The sequence below is a fragment of the Hyla sarda genome, chromosome 10, assembly GCF_029499605.1.
Source record: "Hyla sarda isolate aHylSar1 chromosome 10, aHylSar1.hap1, whole genome shotgun sequence".
NCBI lineage: Eukaryota > Metazoa > Chordata > Amphibia > Anura > Hylidae > Hyla > Hyla sarda.
Genome location: NC_079198.1, coordinates 54705717 through 54728208, shown reverse-complemented (window position 1 = coordinate 54728208; position 22492 = coordinate 54705717). Strand labels below are relative to the sequence as shown.

Genomic DNA, 22492 nt, shown 5'->3' with positions numbered 1-22492 from the left:
TGACCAACTTTGAATGTTTGCTTATCTTTTCATGGTTAAAAATATAAAATAAAAGGTTTATATATTTCATCCTCAGAATATTGCATTTGAAAAGGTGAAAACATGCTATAGACATGTTTTCATCTGGGTTATAAAAAGGCTTCTGTAAAATTGGTATTATGGCATATTATATTTCCTTTTGTAGTGATTTAATAGTACAGCAATAAACATTACATAGGCTAATAATCTCTGTTCACACTACACCATAGTTTCCATTCAAAGCCATTATCCTTATTATAGAGTCTTCAAGGTTTCATTGGCATTCAGGTATTTTTGACACCAAGTATAACAAATAAATAAATCCCCGAAAAAGCTTTGCATTTCCTAATGTTTATTTTATGTATGTATGTATGTATGTATGTATGTCTTACTGCTTTCTCATAGTTGATAATATAGAAATATTCTGTACTGCTTGTCTCTATACTCCATTGCATCCCTTGTTGTCATTTTTCAGGATTTTGTTGAGTACATGCCAACCCCCCCCCCCCCCCCGAAACAGACAATAATATAGATTGTCTGCCAGCTACCTACTGTGGCACACGTTTCTTAAGAAACACTATACACAGTACAAGTCAGCATGCCACCAAACCAGCTTATTTTTTATGACAGCATTTTAAAGTTGCACATTACAATGTATATTGATCTAAGAAAAAATGGTCTCATAATACTTGCAGCGATATAGAGCATGGTGTACAGGGGAGTAATGTATACACTCTAATGTGCATGTGGATCATCCTGTTTTGCAATCTTCTTATTCTCTGTGTAAAATTACACAGCTAGGGGCTTGTCTGAGGGAATCATAAAAACAACACTTAAAGCTTTGTATTCCGAGCATCAATGTGTGTGGCTCAGCAGCACTAAGGCACTAAGGAATTCTGAAGTCCACCATATGGACTATATTTATGAATTGGATGATTTCAATGCTTTCACAAACATAAAAAGGTTAACCTTTGAACATTCACAGTCTTTTAGCCTGGACCATTTTTCTTCCTTTCTTGGTAGTTGTCGGTTCTCAGGAATTCACTTGTTGAAAGCAGTTGTCTGGTATCCTGGATTTTTTGATCTCTCTGTATAGTGCAGTGCTCCCCTCCCCCATTTTAACTTTCAGTCTCATCATATTTGGTCTATTCACTAGAAGAATGCTACTCTTAGAGTTATGGTTGACTGCCACATTACCAGTGTATTATAAAGCCACAAAAACTATTCAAAGATATTTAGCACAATATTGAATTGATGAGAACTGCAATGAACAATTCACTTGTTTAGAACTAGAATTAGTTTTACCAATCCATTCCTTCTTTTTATTCATCATTTAGTCCTAACCTGTGGAGTAGAATGTAACATTCTATTGCCTTGTTTATGTTTTCAAGTCACCTACACAGGTAATTGATCCAGGAAAATAATCTGAATGCCATTGAAGGGGTCAGGAAGTTGTGTTCATGCAAGTGAGAATAGATTGACAACTTCCTTATGGGGGTAGCTTGTTTTCATTAGCGCACTGATAAAATAGGATATGTTGTGCCTAAATGATGTATAACCCTTATTAGTATGGTTTGTAAAACAGAAACATACAAAACTAAAACTTAAAAAATACATTCAACTGAAATGTTTCCAATTAATACATATCCTATTAAGAAGCCATGTTTTCAAATGGAAGGCAAATGAAAGCTAGTTATGCCCTATCCTGTACATAAAGAATAACTTTACAATAGTGGATAATTCCCATAAAGTGACCATACACTTTCAATTACTGTAGGTTAAATGAACTTTAATTCTCCCAACTTTTCCATGCATGTTGGCAAAATATTCATGCTTCCTCTACAGGTAGGAAAGGGGTAAGCTCTGACTCCAGTTTATTCATCCCACAACAATATGGTCAGGCACTGGAGGCTCAGGAGGCCACCATACATCTTAGCCATTGTCTGTACCTGCCACTAGTGTGTCTCAACCTCTTTAATTTCGGGGCACACCTTTGAATTCTTTGTTTTACTGAGAGGCACCCCACCCATGTAGTATGTACCCTGTAGATAGTGAGCCCTGTGTTGGTAGGACCCACCTGTAGGTAGCTTGCCCTTTATAGGTAGGACCTCTTGACAGGTACTTTACCCCTCTATAAGCAGAACTCCCTTGTAGGACCCTGTACAGTAATTAACCCCTGTAGGTAGTTTTCCTGCCGTTAGGTAGTATGTCCTCTGTAGATATGACCCCCTGTAGGTAGGACCTCATTGCAGATAGGTAGTTTGTCCCATGTAGGTAGGACCCCCTGTAAATAATTTGCTCAATACCCCTGGAGATAGGACCCCCTGCAGGTAGGACCACCTTTAGATAGTTTGCCCCCCCTATGTAGGTAGGGCCACCTGTGGATTGTTTGCCCTCCGCACCCTGTAGTTAGGACCCCCAACAGGTTTTTTGCAAGTATGTTGGTCCCCCTTGTGTGGCACTAACTTACTTGGTTAATTTTGTCTGCTGACCCCTTCTGTAAAACTGTAGCTCCGTTTCACTTTCCCATTCTCTGGTGTACTGGCTAACTTCCCTGTCAATATCATGGAGTCCTATAGAGAAGCATGTGATGATACATGTCACACTGCTTTCTCCATAGAATTACTCTTCTCGGGTGCAGTGGAGGAGGCAGAGTGATGTGTATGGTCACAAGCTCTATAGAATACAATAATATGGATGCAGAGACCAGCCAGCACATCGGGGAACAGGGGAGTGAAGTGAGGCTACAGTATTACAGAATGGGGTAGCAGACGGTGCTTGTGGCACACCTACGGATGTGTCTGGCACACTAGTTACACTGATCTAAGGTGTATGAGTACCTTTATGTTCATTTCAGGAAATTTATCAAGGAAACTTTTCTCACTGAGTTCCTCTGCTGATCCACAATCTTCTATCTCTAGCAGAAAAGATCTGGAATTGGTCATTATGTCCACTACAATTTGTCGCAGACATATGCATCGTCCAATTAACTAACAAGGCTTCTTGTTATTCCACAGGAAGATTCAACATGTTCAATCTTCCAGGAGGATCCAATTCTTTTTCAGAAGTTTCTTCTCAGAAATTTCTGATGTGTGAACTGAGCACAGCAAACCCATTGAAAACAAAAGGAGTGTGCTCCAAGGCGGAATCTATGCAGAATTCCTAATGGAAATTCTGTGCAGATTTTCCATAGTTTGAATGGGGCTTTAATGAGTAACTCACAAGTAAACTACAAGAAGGCGCTTCATGTTCGGGGGTGTTTAACAAAATAATTTTTGTGAGACAAATATATATATATATATATATATATATTCACCTTGATTAGTTGTGCTGTAGGCTTGGATTAGTAAATGCTTATCATATATATAATATTTGTCTGTTGTCAATATGTCCCTTCCAATATCTCTCTCGTCCTCATCATGGACATTAATTCTTAGGGACTAACTTCCACTTCTATACATCAAAAATAGGTATTTATCGTGATGCTGACAAAACAGAACCTTGACAAAACAAAACAAAACTCACTATTGCAAAGTGCCAAATTAGCATAGAATAAATTTTTATTTTGAGCATGTATCCTACAAAGTGATGTTTTACTCTGTATGATATATGTTTGGAATAAAGAAGTCTGTGGTGTCAAGACTGCACTCTGCTGCACTAAGCTAGGATCTATTGTGTGATAGCTGCATGTTGTCAGAACTACCATCTTTTTTCGGTATGGCTTGCTCTCATTGTTACAGTGATGTCATTAGATGATATTTTTCTCGTATTTTATAGTACTAGTGTCAAGTCATACTTTTCTTTAAGCTTGGACAAAGATTTGGTTCCCTTCCTGTACAAATGATTACATACAAATCACTGCACGCTGACATGCACATATGTAAGAGCTCAGTCATGAACCTGGTCTACCCCAGCATGGCACCTTCCGGATACAGACTTTACATTCTTTCACCATATGTACCAAGTCTGCTATTAAAATAGTATGTATACCAATTATTATTAAATGTTATTATTAACTCTTCCTGCTCGTGTCAATGACACCCCTTGCAATCGGTACAGCTTAATTTTCTTAGTAAATTAAACTAAATTAAAGTAAATTAAACAGTAAACCTTACTGTTGAGTTTTATAGGAATTGTACAGAAAGGATGCATATTAACATGGGAGTGAGGGGAAAATAATTCAGGCTGTGTGAAATCTGTTATATAGTTTCTTAAAAGTATACAGCATTGGCTCGCTACTGCAGTATCTAAAGCAGGAAGACAAACCTCTCCAAGTAACTCCTCATATTTATTTATAGCAAGAAGTAAACAAAAAAATGTTCAAAGTCTAAAAAACTATCAGGAGAACATCTCTGACAAAACCAATGATCAAATTACAGAGCAAACATTGAGGACTATAGGGTTTTACTACTGGTTTACTGTGATATTATTCTAGATATCAAAAATGTACATTAAATAAGCTTTCAATTTCTTGTAGCACAATTATTCTTTACAGCACAGACATACAGCTGGGAAATATTTTGTTTAAGTTTCAAACATATTTTATGGTGTGAATGCTCCATACATCATATTGACATGCCATATGTAAGATGTAATATTCTAACTATTTTTTGGTCGGATCTTAAAACTTGTCAGAGGGGGCAGGGTGTGCGTAAGAATTTATTAATTCATAGTAAATATCTTGACCAGAATGAATTATGCATGTTATAATGAGCTACAATATGTAACATTACATAACATTTCAATAAACTAATCAATGTGCAGAAGTAAATAGATATGTATACACCTATTTAATAAAGTTTTTGTCAGGTACGGAGCACTTAAAAGTAATTCTTGATGAATACTGTCCCTGAATACACTTTTATGTTGTCCCAATACTTTCTTATGGGCACATGTGTCACTTGCTTTCAAGATTTGTTCATTGTGCTTATTTGAGTATTTTTTCTTTAATAATTTATTTTCTATGTTTACATACGTGCTTGGGATAAGTATAGAATAAAATAATTTATAATATACAAACTTTTCTTTAGGGATACCATTTATACTTACACATGCACAATTTGCATGTGTTATCTATCGTTTTACAGTAGATCTTAAAGGTTGCAGCATATTTCAATGGCTCAAAAAGTTTGATACTAAAATATTTAAAAATACTAACAAATAAAGGAAGTAACAATTCTTACTTGGTTTGAAATGATTTGAACGTTTTGACCTATGGTATGCTGAGATCTAAGGAATTGCACATCCATTAGAATTTAGATTTTTATGTTCTTTTCAAATGAAACTGAGAAGAAAACTAGTTTCAAGGTTCAGCAGTTAGTAAACTTTGCATCAAAGGAAAGTTTGGATTAAAGACATGTTTATTCCTTGCACATGCTTATACAAAGCTCATATGTAGGTGGGTTATGGAGTTTTTCAAGATCCTAAGAGGGTACATGTCATGGAAAAACAAAGCTGATAAAGTATGAGAATAATTGTACTAAGTGATCAATCAATGTATTCATATCCTATAGAATATAATACAATATAACAATTTATATAATAATTCAATGAAATACAACAGCATTATAAAAAAAACACAACTTGTTTATGCAAATTTCTTCAATTTTATATTATAGCTTTTGCTTTTTATGTTATATTCAACTTTTAGGCTAATTCATGTTAACATAAACTTAAATAACCATCATGTTTAGTGTAATAAACTATATTTATGCATGTAATACAGTATTATATCTAATTAATTTAAACATAAGCATCTTTATTCATTCCTTTAAGGGGGTTTTCATAAACATAAACATTGTTGATATATTATTTTAATGTCCAATTGTCATCAATCCTTACAGAACAATAGCGTTGTAGTGTTTAGTAAACCATAGCGCTTACTTGATTTTTTACAATACAGCAACAACTAAGCAATGTTCTTGAATTGCAAAACAGCCCCATTTAGATCAGTAGAGAGTGGTGTGTTTCGGACAGCTACTAATTTGATACTTAAGGCTTGTTTAATTGGTACTTAATGAGTTTTTCATTATGGTGAAACCACTTTAGATTCATATATCAGCATTTTTTACTTCAAATACGTACACAACACTTGAAAAAAGCAACTAATATTGCTTGTTTATATGATACTTTCTTACTAATACTATTGTAAATCCAATTTGTTTTAGCAATCCCTGCTGACTTCACATGAATGTTTTCACATTAAACAGATAGTTTGTTAGATAAAGGAACATGACCAATATTCTGTCCTGAATAGATGTTCACATTTCCCAACATTACACAGGCCAGATGAAATGAGATGCTTGGCGTAACTGATTAACCCTGAAAGCAGTACATGATACTGATCTTAGTATTTTAGACTCTAATTGTGGGGAAATGACCTATAAAGTTAAACATTCCTGAACTGTGAAGAATTATTTCATATGATTGACACAACTGAAAAAAATCTAATACAAATGTAAAAACAATTATGTTGATTTACAGACAAACTACATTTCTCTTCAAAAAAATGGCTTAATTTTGAAGATTCAATACACAGCTTATTCATAGTCTTTCTGCTGACAAAGAGATATATCATTCTTCTATACCAATCCCATATTATGGTGTATGTGTATTACTATAGGCCAACTGATTGCTTTTTTGAAAAAAACAACAACAATATATATATATATATACACATATATATATATATATATATATATATATATATATATTTATTTATTTATATAAGAATCTGGATCCCTTCTGATTACCAGAATAAAGCCACCTAATTTTTCCCCAAATGTGTCTATTTTTTTTCTTGCCAATGTGGAGTTACTGTATATTTATATAGCGCCAACATATTCTACAGTGCTGTACATAGATTTTTTTTTATCAGACCTGTTCCCATTGGGGCTCACAATATAACCTCATTATGTTTTTTTTTTTTTGAGTGTAGGATGAATCCAGAATAACAGGAGCAAACCCGGGACAAACACAAAGAGAAAGTACAAACTCCATTTTTATGAGAATTTGCATTTCTCAGCACAGTGTCAGGTTGTGAACAGTAAGGTGCAGGAGGTCTTTGTTTCTTCATTTTATGTGTATATTGGTTCTAGCAGTAAGACCCCTACCATTATGAAATAATGGCATATACAGTAATGATACAATATCTGCTATGTGTTGGAAAACCCTTTAACTCCTTAACAGTCTAATTATTATTGGAAATCCCTCCCAAAATGTCCCTTTTTATTGTATATTTTTTAATGTGTATCTCCAGTAAATATAGTCGGCACATAACTTTAGTGCATTGTCTTTTTTAACTTATTAGAGACATAACTAATTTTTATGTGTACATACATTGTATTAAATAGCTTTTGTTAATAATTTGTTCGGGCCAAAGTACAAAAAAAAAAAAAACTGCAATAATTATTTAATTTTATTAAATTATTTATTCATTTTGATATTATATGTATTTGGGAAGGAATGAAGAAAAGGCAATTCTGCAATAATAGTTTTTTTTTTTAGTGTTTACAATGTGATTTTAGTTACCTGTTTACTTTATTGCTCAGATTACTATGACCGTGTCAATACTATATGTGTTTGTGTGCTCATGTGTTGCTGTTTTTTTTTTATTTTTTTTTATTTTTTACATTTTTACAATATAAAATCCTTTTATGAGGATAAAACGGAATCTTCTGGAGGAGGAGTGGGGAGTGTCTGCTCTACAGATAGCAAAACCAGTTCAGTCTATAGGAACATCCTGTCTTTCTCCTTCCAAAGGAAGGCCTTACCCAGGATTGTTTGGGGCTAACAGCCCCTACAGAATCCTCATATCCTGGAAATCCCTGCCAGCCCCAATCTAAGAAGAGAGAATGAATAAAGGAGTATTTCTTCAGAACAAGTCTGTGGGGAGACTTCTATAAATGCCCCATGGCAACTCTAGGACCTTTCTGGGCTTCAGGTCTGGTCTGGAAACAACATGGTTGTCCCAGGTAAACATCTTCAGAGGACCTGTAGCCCACAGTGGGTATTGCAGGTCAAGTTTAAGTATAAGTAAATTACTTTTTCTTGGGAATCCATTGGGAGATAACTAGTGCAGAAACCCTATGAAATGAGATTCTGGGCCCAGTGACACTACAGTTAAAGGGGTACTACGGTGAAAAACTTTTTTTTTTTTATCAACTGGTGCCAGAATGTTAAACAGATTTGTAAATTACTTCTATTTAAACATCTTAACCCTTCCAGTACTTATCAGCTGTCTCAGGAACTTTCAAGAGCTGGGTAGGTTTGCTAATGGGATTTTCTCCTACTCTACATTTCCTGAGACAGACAGAGGTGCCAGCAGAGAGCACTGTGGTCAGACAGAAAATAAATTTAAAAAGAAAAGAGCTTCCTGTGGAGCATACAGCAGCTGATAAGTACTGGAAGGGTTAATATTTTTAAATGGAAGTAATTTACAAATCTGTTCTGGCACCAGTTGATTTAAAAAAAAAAATCACAGGAGTACCCTTTAAGAAGCCTCAAATACCTAATATCCTACTTAACTTCTTTAAACGTTACATCCCTGCTCCAGTCAGAATTGTTCAATGTGAATTTCTAAGAAACTCTGTCTTCATAAGTTGGAAGTTTTTACTATAGTAAAAGCTGTTTCAATTTCACAGGATAACCATGTCTGGCCTTTTTTCTGCACCTAACACCAAGGCACACCACATAACATCAACCTAATTATTAAGGAAATCTTTTTATCACCATCTGCACAGATTGACTTCACTGCGCCAATCCACTAAGTGGAAACACTTTGTATCTTTGTGACATGAAGCATAACACGTGGAACCGATGTGTAAGAACAAGTCTCAGTCAGCCATACCCTTTCCCTTCAATTCTTTGGTTATACTTGATGGATGTATGTATTTTTTCAACCATACTAGCTATGTAGCCTACAGGTAGTTCCCTTATATACCCCCTCTTAGTTGCCAGACAGGCAGCTCACAGTATAGTGTAGAGTGGCTTTGGGAGCCTCATGGAGCTTCTGGGAATTTAGAATAAAAGCTTCTCGGAGCTTTTGGGAATTTAGAATAAAAACAGCACTCAAGTGGTAGACTGAGCTGGACTGGCCACTTTCTTTTAATAATGGTGCAAACTGCATAAAGAAACTAGGGGCTGAACAAGGTGCAAACCAAAAGCACGCAGTTCCTTAATATAATTCACTGATATGAATTCACTAACATAATTCAACTGATATAGCAGTTGATAGTAAACCCTTGTTCTATTGGGTTGTATATTGTTTCAAAGTGCTCAGTAGAACTGTATAGTATTAAATTAAACTTACTGACCACTATTAGTTACACCTAGGTTAGACTCTCTTCAGAACTGCCCTTATTCTTCCTGGGATACTTCCTACAAGGTGCTGGTAACGTTTCACAGATATTATGGACATAATGGAGCATGCAGTTGCTGCAAATTTATCAGCTGCATATCCATGATGTGAATCTCCCACGAACCAACATGTCCCAATGTTTCTCTATTGGATTAAGATCTAGTGACTATGGAGACCATTGGAGTACAGTGAACTAATTGTCATGTTTAAGAAACCAGTTTAAGATTATGTGAACTTTGTGACATGGTGCAGTATTTTGCTGGAAGTATCCATCAAAAGATGTGTACACTGTGGACAGACATCATCAGCAACAATACTCAGGCAGGCTGTCATGTTTAAAGAATGCTCAATTGGTACTAAGGGGCCCAAACTCAAGAAAATGTTCCCCACACCAAAACACCACGATCACCAGCCTGATCCATTTATACAAGGCAGGATGGATCCATGCTTTCATGTTGTTTATGGCAAATTCTGACCATGCCATCTAAATGTCGCAGCAGGAGTCGAGATTTATCAGAGCAGGCAACATTTTTCCAGTCTCCCAGTGATCATTTTTGGTGAGCCCGTGTGAACTGTAACCTCAGTTTCCTCTTCCTAGCTGACAGAAGAGACCTCCAATGTGGTCTTCAGCTACAGTTGCCCATCTGCTGCAATGTATTGTGTGATCAGATGGTATTCTGCATACCTCAGTTGTAACAAGTGGTTATTTGTGTTGTTTTTTTGTCACCTCAAAACAGTCTACCCATTCTCCTCAGACCTCTATCATCAACAAGGCATTTTCATATACAGAACTAATGTTCTTATTGTTCGGACCATTCTCCGTACACTGAGATGGTTGTGCATGGAAATCCCAATAGTCACATAGATCACAGTTTTCTGATTGGCTGATTTGTGTTAACAAGCAAACAGGTGTACCTGATAGCAAGGGTTAAGTAAGCAATTTATGTAAGTTGTTTCCTTCTTATATTTATTGTATGGCAAAAAGCATAGGATTACTAAAATTCCAGGTCACAGTTTTTTTTAAGACAGGGAAAGGGTGATATTTGACATCACATTTAATTTACTTTTACTGCGAATGATCAAGTGTCTCTTGATCTATTATGTTACTATGTGAATATTGCTGGCTGTTAAAATTATTTTTATTGGGTTTTAAATTTAAAATGTATAACCATATGTCCACATTATGGTCACATATGTATATTACATAAAAACTAACTGAAATTGTGTTTAAATAAAGGCATTGTTACATTACAATAACCTAAATATGAAATCATTTTCCATCAGTCTTGAACAATAGTGATGTTCAAATAATAAAGTTTAAATCAAAGAAACAGAAAAAAATCAAAGTTCAGAACAAAGGAAGTACATTTAAACCGTATTTGTTTACTTCTGAGATGATAGGCTTGTACTATGCCATTTCAATCATTTTGCATTGTATGTGGAGGTGATATTACCTCTATTGAACTGATTTCATTGTGTTTTACATGTATGCTGAAGCAACTTCTAATGGAGCATTATTATGCAGTGATGCTAGAACAATGATAAATCTATGCATTGTATTATTGATTGTATGAATAATTTAAAAAATAAATGTTAAATAAAATATTTTAAAACAAATATCTGAAAGAAATATATGTGTGTCTCTTTAAGTTGCATACTTGATAAGGTTGACAAAGACAAAGGTCTTTGAAGTCCAATTATTTGAGACTAATTTCTATTTTTATTTATCAATGACCGTTACATACACTACAATATTGTGATACTGTCAGTAGCAAAGCAATATGACTAGACTGCCTGAAAAAGTTTTTGGTCATGAAGATTCTAAAACCCATTTATAATAGATCGCTCCAATTTTTCTAGCCTTATAGTCTAAGACAATTAATTGTCTCGCCTTGTCCCTTTTATCTATGAATCTTCCCATATCTGTTCCTATGTGTTTCTCAGTATTTCTGAATTTCTTCATCTTTAACTATAAAAGCTATGCATGAGAGAGCTTCGTACATCTGTAGCCAGTTCACTAGTATAAAGACACAGATTGACTACTTAATTACACAATAATGCTAAGTAAAATACTGTAGATTATGTAGCCATTCTGCAGATTAAGTAGATTATGTTATTAGGTGTTATCAGGTTCAAGCACTATGATTATTATGTATTCTGATTACAATCACATCTCGTGATAATTGTTACATGTTAATGATTTGTAAAATAATATGTTTTCAAGTGACGGTGATTGCTGCCATTGTAATTGATACTAATTTGACATTTTAAATGTTTGTGTCATCAGACTAGGCAAATTGTGACCCCCTGCAACAATATAGGAGCCCTTTTCCATCTAATGCATAGAAATAAATAGCCTAATATCAATTAAAAAAAAATGTAAGGAATTAGTTCATATTTTATTCCACTCTTTGTATAATCATGCATAACCATAGTAATGATTAGATTTTTATGAAATAACAATGTGTAATCCCAGTCCTTGCCTTTATGGGTGAGCCTATAAAGTGACACTGCCATCATGTTTCCATTTAAAAGGGGTCAGTACCTAAACTACAAAAATAGCTTGTTAGATTTGGACAGCTTGCCTACCCCGTAGACTAAAACATGTTGAATTCTGATGAGTTTACCCTTTTTATAGAACTGTACAGTTTCTCAGGCAGAAAACGAATGTGTGGACGGGCAAGAGACATTTATATGCAGGAAAACAGAACCATTTCTGAGAACCCTTTTAGTGTTACCAAGTTACGGAACATTGTTCTGGGTGAACAACTGTGAAATCACAGTGTAACTGGGCGTGCTTCACACAACCACAATGTAAAATCTGTGCACATCTTTAAAAGCATTCAATAATTTATTCTGTTTTGCATCACTGGTTGTTTAGGCTGCTTTACAATTGTATTTCCAATATTGGAATAAGAATGAAAATAACTGCATGTGAACCAGACCAATGGCAAGTTACCATGAAATAGTCAATTATGAAATGCAAACTGTTGAGGTTTGAGGTATGTGAGGGAAATTTTGGGGTCAATTGTTACTATTGTCATAGAAAATGTGTAATATATTACACTTAATAAGATAAAAACATCTGTATAATATAATGATCTCTCCATTTGTAATTAACGGTAGCTTAAATGTACAGCATATACTGAAGATGGAGTAGTGATCCTGCACAATCTTACACACAAAAACCTTACTAATACATGGCGTCTTATCCATAGCATCTCTGTTTGATTAGGCAGCAGTTCAGCCTTTGCAAACACTACTCAAGTGACTATATAGTATGATTCTTCCTTTGAAGCTTAGGTTCTGCTCCTCTATTTCAGTTAATATGTAAACTAGTCAGACCAAGCTGTCTAAAACCTTTAGCCTTAAAGGAGAGGATTAGGCAAAGTTTCACTGCAGTACAAAATTTAGTACATGATGCCAGGCTTGTAAAAAGTGTCTAAATAAATTGTAACCACAGATATTCTAACATTCTCTTAACTGCATAAATCTAAAATCTAAATCCATGGGGATATATGAATCCCGACTGTCATACAAAGCACCTGCTCATTAGTAAAAATCTTCTATGGGTAGATTTGCTGTCAGAATAAACTTTATTTAAATAACTTCACCAGTAGAAATGAGTAAAATATAAAGTGTATAGAGGAATTTATGTATAGTAGAGAGCCATTAGGCAGGCAATTAAAGCACATTGACCCATATATAGGTAGTGTATTTTTTTTTGCAGCGCATCCATGATGTTCTGTAGAATACAACATAGTAGATTAGAATGCAATGGCTAAAAGTTCCAAAGCAGTAGCATAATGTTTTACAACTTTACAATACAAGTTACAAGTTATAAACAGTGAAATGTTAACTAGATATACAACCCCATATTTTAACAGATTAATACAACTATCATAATGAAGGTACTACACACACTGTGATTAGTACCTCCTAGATGTGAGGATACAGCAACTATATAGATGAATCAGTGAATTAGTCATTACTGCTTTCAGTTATTTGTATGCATCTACTTGGTGCCACATTCATTTATGATTTATGAGAATATCAATATAACTCAATAAAATGTATATAAATAAGTAATAAATAAAAGCATTTTGAGTAACATTCAAACTCATTTCTGTAGGGTGGTGCAGCTAAATAGACAGTGTCTGTTCTTATTAATTTGATTGGCATTTTTATCTATATTTCTCTTTGTTATATATATATATATATATATATATATATATATATATATATATATATTATATTTAACTATATTAGTTATTTAAAAAAAAGAAGAAAAAAAAACAACCCTCACAAATAATCTTACACCACAGTTGGCTGGTAGTAGAAGAGACATACAATGTAGTTTAAGTTTAGACATGAAGGAGTTAAAGGCAACAGGCAGGAAAATGTTTAACAAATAAACTGAGTTACAAAGTATAGGTCTGGAAGATAACATCATCACAAAGCTGCATCTGCCACTTACCATGTTGTTGACATCTGCTTTCATTGAAGATTCCAATTTAGTGGTTTTAATTTTCTCTCATTTGGCTTAAATCACCCATAGCCCTTTTATAATGTAGGACAGAAAGTTTTCCATTTCTAGGAGTGTGTCATGCAGAGAGTGAGCTTTGAGTGGAAAGCATGTAGACTTCAAGTGTGGATTCCTTTTCTAGGCAGAAATGTTTGGAGAGCTCAACCTATTGAGGAGGGTTTGTTTTATTTGATACTGGGTTGGAGGGTAACACCATTCAGAAACACAAACTAATTACATCACAGGAGGGAATGGGTGGAGTTATAGCACTGTGTGTCTATGGGGGGGTATAGTAAAAAAGAGGAAGACAGATGGAGAAAACCAGCATAGGTGATGGTTTAGTAAATGTACTGTTGGGAGAATGAGCTCATGTCAGCTTCCAAATCCCCAGGTGACTGAACCATATGCCTGTCAGTCCAGACACTGTTCATTTCATCTGCATTTCTTTTATTGCAAGAGACAAAAGGTTTTAGATATTTTAGATAAATATCTTTCTTTACATAGCTGTTTGTATGTTTGATATGTTTTATCCTATACAACACAACAAAACCTCTGATATTTTAGATAAATATCTTTCTTTTCTTTCACTGTTTATAGGTTTGATATGTTGTATCTTATACAACACAATACACCTCTGATGTTTGCATTTTAATATACAAAATATAAATATTCCCTTTGCAATTACAGATGTACATATAAAATATTGTTTACTTGTGTTGTATTGTTTTAATTTCCTCTACTCTCCACTTTTTTTTTTCTTCTTGTACCCCATACCATTGATTGAAAAATCCCTGAAAAATGTAAAATACCAAACTATTGTTCAATATGATTCATGATTACCTTGTCCTTGTGTAATATCACCAGCAGGGATTATTCTACACTGTGAACATTGGCCTATAAGATACATTGTGAAAGTTTATCACAATATCACAATATAACTGTCGTTAAATATTGATCATTAATTTATTACCCATTATAGTAGCAATACAATCTCAAGCACAAAACAGAGCATTCCCTCCCAATAAGAAAGGTCCATGTCCCCAGAATAACCGTTTTTTTCTATTTCCCATTCACATAGTAAATTAATAGATCTCCATGTAACCTTATCGTATTCTGGAGTACTTAGAGGTAAACTCCACAAATAACGGGGGGGGGGGGGGGGGTTACACATAGCAATTTTGCTGTAAGAATCATTTGTTAATCTTAAAATTGTATTATTTCATATATGTATATGTCCAGTTAGACCATATGAATATAATAGAGAGGGGTTCTCTGCTTTATCTAAATGATCACTGTGTAATATTACAGAGAACACTGGTTGGCTGTGGCTTCCCCTCCGAAGCGTTGGCTTGGATAAAGTACAAAGCACAGCCATTCTGTACACATGAACCACTCTGACTGTTTAAACAATGTAGAGAGCCCATTGCTCACAAGCTCCCTATGCCATCAATGTTCAAGTCCCACAGATCCCCTTTAATACTTCTCTTGACATCCATTCTATAAATAATGCCATAAAATGTTTCCTGAAATGTGCAGAAGATGCATTGAAAATCTGAACAAATGTATTACTCAGGTTCTGTCTTACTATAGTCAAAAATACCCTATGTTTCAAAAAGGCTTATACTAAGCTAAAATAATGAGTAGTGTTGCTTGCGAATATTCGCAATACGAATGTTCACGAATATAGCACTATATATTCGTAATTACGAATATTGGTTTTTTTTTGTTTTTTTTCACACAGTACACATCACAGTGATCATCCCTCTCTGCTTCCAGCTTGTGTGGTGTAAAGAAGGCTCTAATACTACTGTGTGAGACTGGCGAGCAAATTTTCGCATATGCGAAAATTTGCATATGTTCAATAATTTTTGCATATGCCAATTTTTTGCATATGCGAAAAATAAAACGTGAATATTACGAATATGCAAATTTAGCGAATATATGACGAATATTCATCCATATATTCGCAAAATATCGCGAATTCGAATATGGCCTATGCCGCTCAACACTAATAATGAGTAGCGCATGAAATAAAAAAACATTCTAATGGATACAGTGGTACTTTATTTGGAGTGATACAAGCCCAATGTCACCAGAAATTCTTGTTGACTTACCTCTCCTAATACCTCATAATTAAAAATATAAGTTTTAGCAGACACCTGCTGCGAGCTCTTGCTGAGTGGCACCTAGGGGTGAAGGGATACTGCATCCTGTCTCCCAGTGCCATCTCCATACAAGTGTCATGTGCATCTAGAACACTTTAGGATCCACTCAAAAGCAAGGGGACTCAAATTGCCATTGTGCAAAATTGTCAGGAAGGAGTTAGGCAAGCAGATTCTGCATTTGTTTACAAACTAACAGAGCTGCTTATATACTTTACAAGTAATTTACAATTTGTAAAGATCCACTTTTCAGCATAAAATGACTGCCTTATGGCTCCGATCCACACTCAATCTCACCACACCATTCACCACATAATACAAATAACAATTGCCAATTATACTAAAAGGTCCAAATACAGAAGGAATAAAGTAAAGATGAACTAATAACTGTATTACTTTATGTACCTAGAACATGCAGGGGGTGCACAGAGCATGAGTCTATTCAGTCCATTGTAGAATATTGAGTGTTCTCAGATAAGGGGGCATTGTTTTGGCACAAACACCACAAAAGCACACTATTTAAAGGTAGAATATTTACAAAGAAGTCAGGGCTCCAGTAACTATTCACACTATAAGATTTATAAATGCAGGGTATATTGACTTGCAATGCCAAAAACCCACCATAGGTGATACCTTCATTTCCTTCTTTCCCATTCACTAACTGTAAGAATCCAATATAACTAAATATCCTCTATGAGAAAACTACACACAGATTCAAAGTATCATAAGTGTACCTCCTACCATTCATACACTGAATACAACAGGCATCGTGCCAACTGGCCACATCGCCAGCACAGTAATAAATTGTCAATGCTTTAGAACATATGTACAGTATAAGGCTGAAGTGGGCTATGGCAAAGGAACATCCTACTGGGTGCTATATAACCTCTCTTTGTGACATAATTCTAAACATGACCAAACATGATGGCTCTAGTAACTAGGGCAAGGAATTTACTTGGTTGTTTGTATTATTACAAAAGTATTTAATACAAGCAATATCATTGATTTCAAAGAAATACATTAAATGTCATATCAAAATGTGTTTTCTTAGACACTGACCTTTGCTATTATTACTAGTATATAATTACTGTAGTTTAGGATGTTCAGAGAGCTAAAGAATATCAGTTTTTTTTATTCTACTCAAAAGAAAAAGCTAAACAATAATAAAAACATTAAGGGGGTCATTTATCTAGGTCAAAATCTGTCTATATATTTGCAAAGTCATGGCACACAATGGCACTGATTTACTAAGAGTGCATTGTAGTTTTTTGTGTTTTTTTCCCCCCAGCAGATATTTTTCCACTGTATTTACTGAAAGGTTTGCTTACATTTAGCATTTTTCCCAATCTTTTGCATTTTTACGCATGTTCTGGGCTGTGGGGTTTTCCAGAGCTCAAATCCACTACATTTTCTGTTGAATTCTTAGTAAATATGTTGGTATTTTAAGAAAATGTCAGGAACATGCCCCATTTTTGCCGGCCACAGCCCTTTTCCCCGGCAGTCACGACCCTTTCGGGTTTTCTAAATAAAATGGGGAGTTGGTCGGGTTTTTGAAATTTTGGCGCAAATTCTAGTGCAGACACAATTTGGTGCACAAGCTGACAAAACATGTCAGCTTTACAATAGTGAATCAGGGCCAATGTGTGCTGCATTACTGATGTTACTTTCACCAACATATATGGCTTTCTAGTACGAGAAAGGAAAAAAGGTGACTGGTTCTCTAGGTCTATGGGGATTACTATAGTGATATTCTGGTGAGATTGGGTGGTGGAGTGGTAGGGTGTTGTCAGTGTGTCTGTGTATATGGGATGATGGTTATGGTAGATGGTTATATATTGTGAATGTGATATGTATGGTAAGGAATGTACTATAGTGTATGGCGGTATATGAGATGCGTTGAAAATGTATGACAGTGTGTGTGAGTGTGTGTGTATGATGTGTGTATGGCTGAGGCGTGTATGTTAGTGTAGCTGTGATAGAGGTTAGGTGTGATGGGTGAATGTGAAGAGGACAAAAAGAAAAAAGGAGAGAGAAAGAAGGAAAAGTGGAATGGTTTGTACTTGGATGCTTAAACAATTTATTTGTTATAAAATGACATACAATACATGACATACAATATATGGGGAAAAAGTGCTGTGCCCTAGCACTTATGTTTTCCAATACACAATAAAAAAATAATAATCAATAAGAAACAAATTAATATATATAGTACTACACTGATAATACCATACAAATAATTATACCATAGAGTCAGTATTCAATAGCGATAAAGTCAATAGTTCAAAGCACTGGACAGAAGCTCTGCTTCTCAAGTAACTGATGTTAATATTCACGTATATTGTCCAGTATGTCTCACTGGACCATGTACCCAATTGGCCAATGCACAGTATTGGTTCTGCGACCGAAAAGAAGTTAGTAAGTTATCCACGGTACTGCGACCGTACTTATGCAGTGTCTCCAATGCAAAGGTGAAAGAAACATTCAAATGTAAAGTGAAACAAAGTTATGGATATAGCGGTACTGCGACCGTGGGGACAATCTCGTCCCGTAGAAACAATGTATCCGATATAGCAATATTGCAGCTGTGATATGAGAAGGATACAAGCCTGTAGTAGTATAGCTGTTGGCGGTGCTGTGACCACGCTGGATACAGCAGAGCGGGAAAGCCGCAGGTTGTACTGTGGTTCCGTGGTGGGACAGACAGAGGAGGCTCCAGCAGTTGCAAATATAGGTAAGCAGATAAGGGGGAGAAGATGTCAGGTACTATGTACCGCTCACCCGGTGCTTCCTGTAGCTACTGCGGTGTCCGTCCTCTCTGCAGGTGAAGAAATTATGCTGTACCGGCCAGCGGTGACCGGAGCTGGTGGTGATGGGCGCATGTGTGGTCCCGGGCACGCTAGGATGGTTTCCTTGCTCTGTGCTTAGCCTCAGGGTTAGATTAGTTGTTGCAGTGCTTGTGAGTAGTAGTGCTTGACTTGGTATGCTAGGACAAAACGTGTTTCGGACCTGCTAGGTCCATGCTCAGTAGTCTAATGATCTGCTGCCATGATGGGCCTTAAATACAGTCCAAGTACAATTTTGGAGGGAAACAGGGAAACTGAAAAACAGGGAGGCGGATCCAATTTTGGAAAAACCGGCAAGGATCCAGACTCAGGATAGAGAAATGGTGGGAATAGTAGGCAAAGAGAATAGGAAGTAAAGATACACAAAAAAAAAGTGAGATAAGAATAGTGTATTTATATAGTATATAGTATATAACGTATATAGACGACATTTTACTAATCTGGAGAGGCTCAAGACCCCAGCTGGATGAATTTTTTAATTCTCTCAACATCAACAATTTTAATTTTCTTTTTGCCCCACAAATTAGTATAGAACAGGTTGAATTTTTAGATCTTTTTATCACTATTAACAATGGTCATTTAAAATGTCTAACATACACAAAACCGACCGCCAGAAATTCATAAATCCTCTTCAACAACTGTCACCTACCTCGATGGCTCCAGGGTGTACCTCAGGGACAGTTCAGGCGCCTAAAGAGAAACTGCACCAAAGAAGAAGACTTTGAAAAGGAAGCAAAATTATTAACAGAAGAATTTATGAAAAAAAGAATACCCAAAAAAACTATTCACAGATGCATTAGACAAAATCAGGAAACAAGAAAGAAAGGACTATTTTATACAAAAAAAAACAAGTCTACAACTATGGAACAGAACCTAAAAATTATCCTACCTTTCAACAACCAGCATAAACAGATTGAAAATATTATAAAAAGACATTGGGAATTGCTACAACAAGACGAAGCCTTAAATCCATTATTAACAGACAAACCTAAAATTATCTACACAAAAGCACCAAACTTGGGATTACAAATAGCTCCAACCACAAAACAACCAGAGGTGGATGAAACCCAAAAAAAACTAAAGAAACATGGCTGAAACTCAAAGGTTTTTTCCGCTGTGGAAAATGTATAAATTTTAGGCTCACTTATTTTCCCAAAAAAACTGAGAAAATAGTGTCCAAATCAAATGGTTCAGAACACAGAATAAACGAGTTCCTTACCTGTTACAGTATGTCTGTAATTTACACAATTACATGCTCATGTGGATTACAATAAGTGGGACGCACAAAATGAAGCCTCAAGAAGAGAATACAAGAACATGTCCACAATATTAAAATAGGCTTCGACAAACATTCTTTATCAGCACACTTTCGAGACAAACACAATAGGAATCCATCAGGACTCACATTCGTGGCAATAAAAAAAAGTGAAACATGATTGGAGAGGAGGCGACCACATCAAAAAAAATGTCCAGACAAGAAAGTAAACTGATTTATGATCTACAAACACTGACACCTTTTGGTCTAAATGCAGACCTAGAAATTTTTGGATTTCTACGATAAGTGCAATATCCATGTGTTTCACACCAATTCACCAATAATATTTATTATTACACATTTTTAACATATTTTAAATCAATATTATTATTTTTATATTCTCATGTACATATATTACATCTTAAATATGTTTATATACTTACTTTTATTTATTTTATATTTATATTTTTTTATATTCCATATATTTTTTATATTCATGTTTCCATGCTCATATGTGAATATACATACACGTATATATGTGTATGCATATATGTGTGTTTGTATATATATATATATATATATATATATATATATATATATACAAGCAAATAGGTAGAGCAGCACAACCTCCAAAAAGAGCAACGGGTGCAGGCGGTAAAGGTCCCAGGTCCAGGGTCCCATAGACATCCACTCCAAAAAACAAAGAGGAGTGCTGCGGCTCTTTGTTTTTTGGAGTGGATATATATATATATATATATATATATATATATATATATATATATATCCATTTTTACTCTATATATCTTCTCTATACTACAGCTATACTCCCCCACACATAACTTATCTATTTTCATACTTATCGTCTACACATCCCCCAAAGAGAAAATAATATCCTACTATACTGGAATTATCAAACAAAAGTTACACCCACACATGACTATCAAAAATATCCATCTACATATTTATTTATGCTTCTAAATTTATTCCATTTTTTATATTTATTTTGATTATGTCTGCTCAGATCATAATACATGATTGAATACAATTCATTATATATTATCAATATTGAATGATTTTTTTACTATACCTCCTCATGTAACATACATTATTCTTATCTCCCTTTTATTTATTTATTTAGTTTTTTGTGTATCTTTACTTCCTATTCTCTTTGCCTACTATTCCCACCATTTCTCTATCCTGAGCCTGGATCCATGCCGGTTTTTCCAAAATTGGATCCGCCTCCCTGTTTTTTCTGTTTCCCTGTTTCCCTCCAAAATTGTACTTGGACTGTATTTAAGGCCCATCATGGCAGCAGATCATTAGACTACTGAGGATGGACCTAGCAGGTCTGAAACGCGTCTAGTCCTAGCATACCAAGTCAAGCACTACTACTCACAAGCACTGCAACAACTAATCTAACGCTGAGGCTAAGCAAAGACCAAGGAAATTATCCTAGAACGCCCGGGACCACACACGCGCCCATCACCACCAGCTCCGGTCACCGCTGGCCGGTACAGCATAATTTCTTCACCTGCAGAGAGGACGGACACCACAGAAGCTACAGGAAGCACCGGGTGAGCGGTACATAGTACCTGACATTTTCTCCCCCTTATCTGCTTACCTATATTTGCAATTGCTGGAGCCTCCTCTGTCTGTCCCACCACGGGACCGCAGTACATCCTGCGGCTTTCCCGCTCTGCTGTATCCAGCGCGGTCGCAGCACCGCCAACAGCTATACTACTACAGGCTTGTATCCTTCTCATATCACAGCCGCAATATTGCTATATCGGATACATTGTTTCTACGGGACGAGATTGTCCCCACGGTCGCAGTACCGCTATATCCATAACTTTGTTTCACTTTACAATTGATTGTTTCTTTCACCTTTGCATTGGAGACACTGCATAAGTACGGTCGCAGTACCGTGGATAACTTACTAACTTCTTTTCGGTCGCAGCACAGATGCTGTGCATTGTCCAATTGGGTACATGGTCCAGTGGGACATACTGGACAATATACGTGAATATTAACATCAGTTACTTGAGAAGCAGAGCTTCTGTCCAGTGCTTTGAACTATTGACTTTATGGCTATTGAATACTGACTCTATGGTATAATTATTTGACTTGGTATTATCAGTGCAGTACTATATATATATATATATATATATATATATATATATATATATTAATTTGTTTTTTATTGATTATTATTATTTTTTATTGTGTATTGGAAAACATAAGTGCTAGGGCCCAGCACTTTTTTCCATATATTGTATGTCATTTATTGTATGTCATTTTATAACAAATAAATTGTTTAGGCATCCAAGTACA

The 22492-nt window shown here is 35.3% G+C and overlaps 1 protein-coding gene across 2 annotated transcripts in view; it reads right to left on the bottom strand.

Annotated features, from left to right (window-relative positions):
* LOC130293998 (netrin-1-like) overlaps nt 1-14058 on the bottom strand; it is a 143956-nt gene extending 129898 nt beyond the window's left edge. For both annotated transcript variants that reach the window (XM_056543350.1, XM_056543351.1), the window contains exon 1: nt 13854-14058. The gene's annotated coding sequence lies outside the window, so the exon portion shown is untranslated. The remainder of the gene's footprint in view (nt 1-13853) is intronic.
* Nucleotides 14059-22492: the final 8434 nt, after the last annotated feature.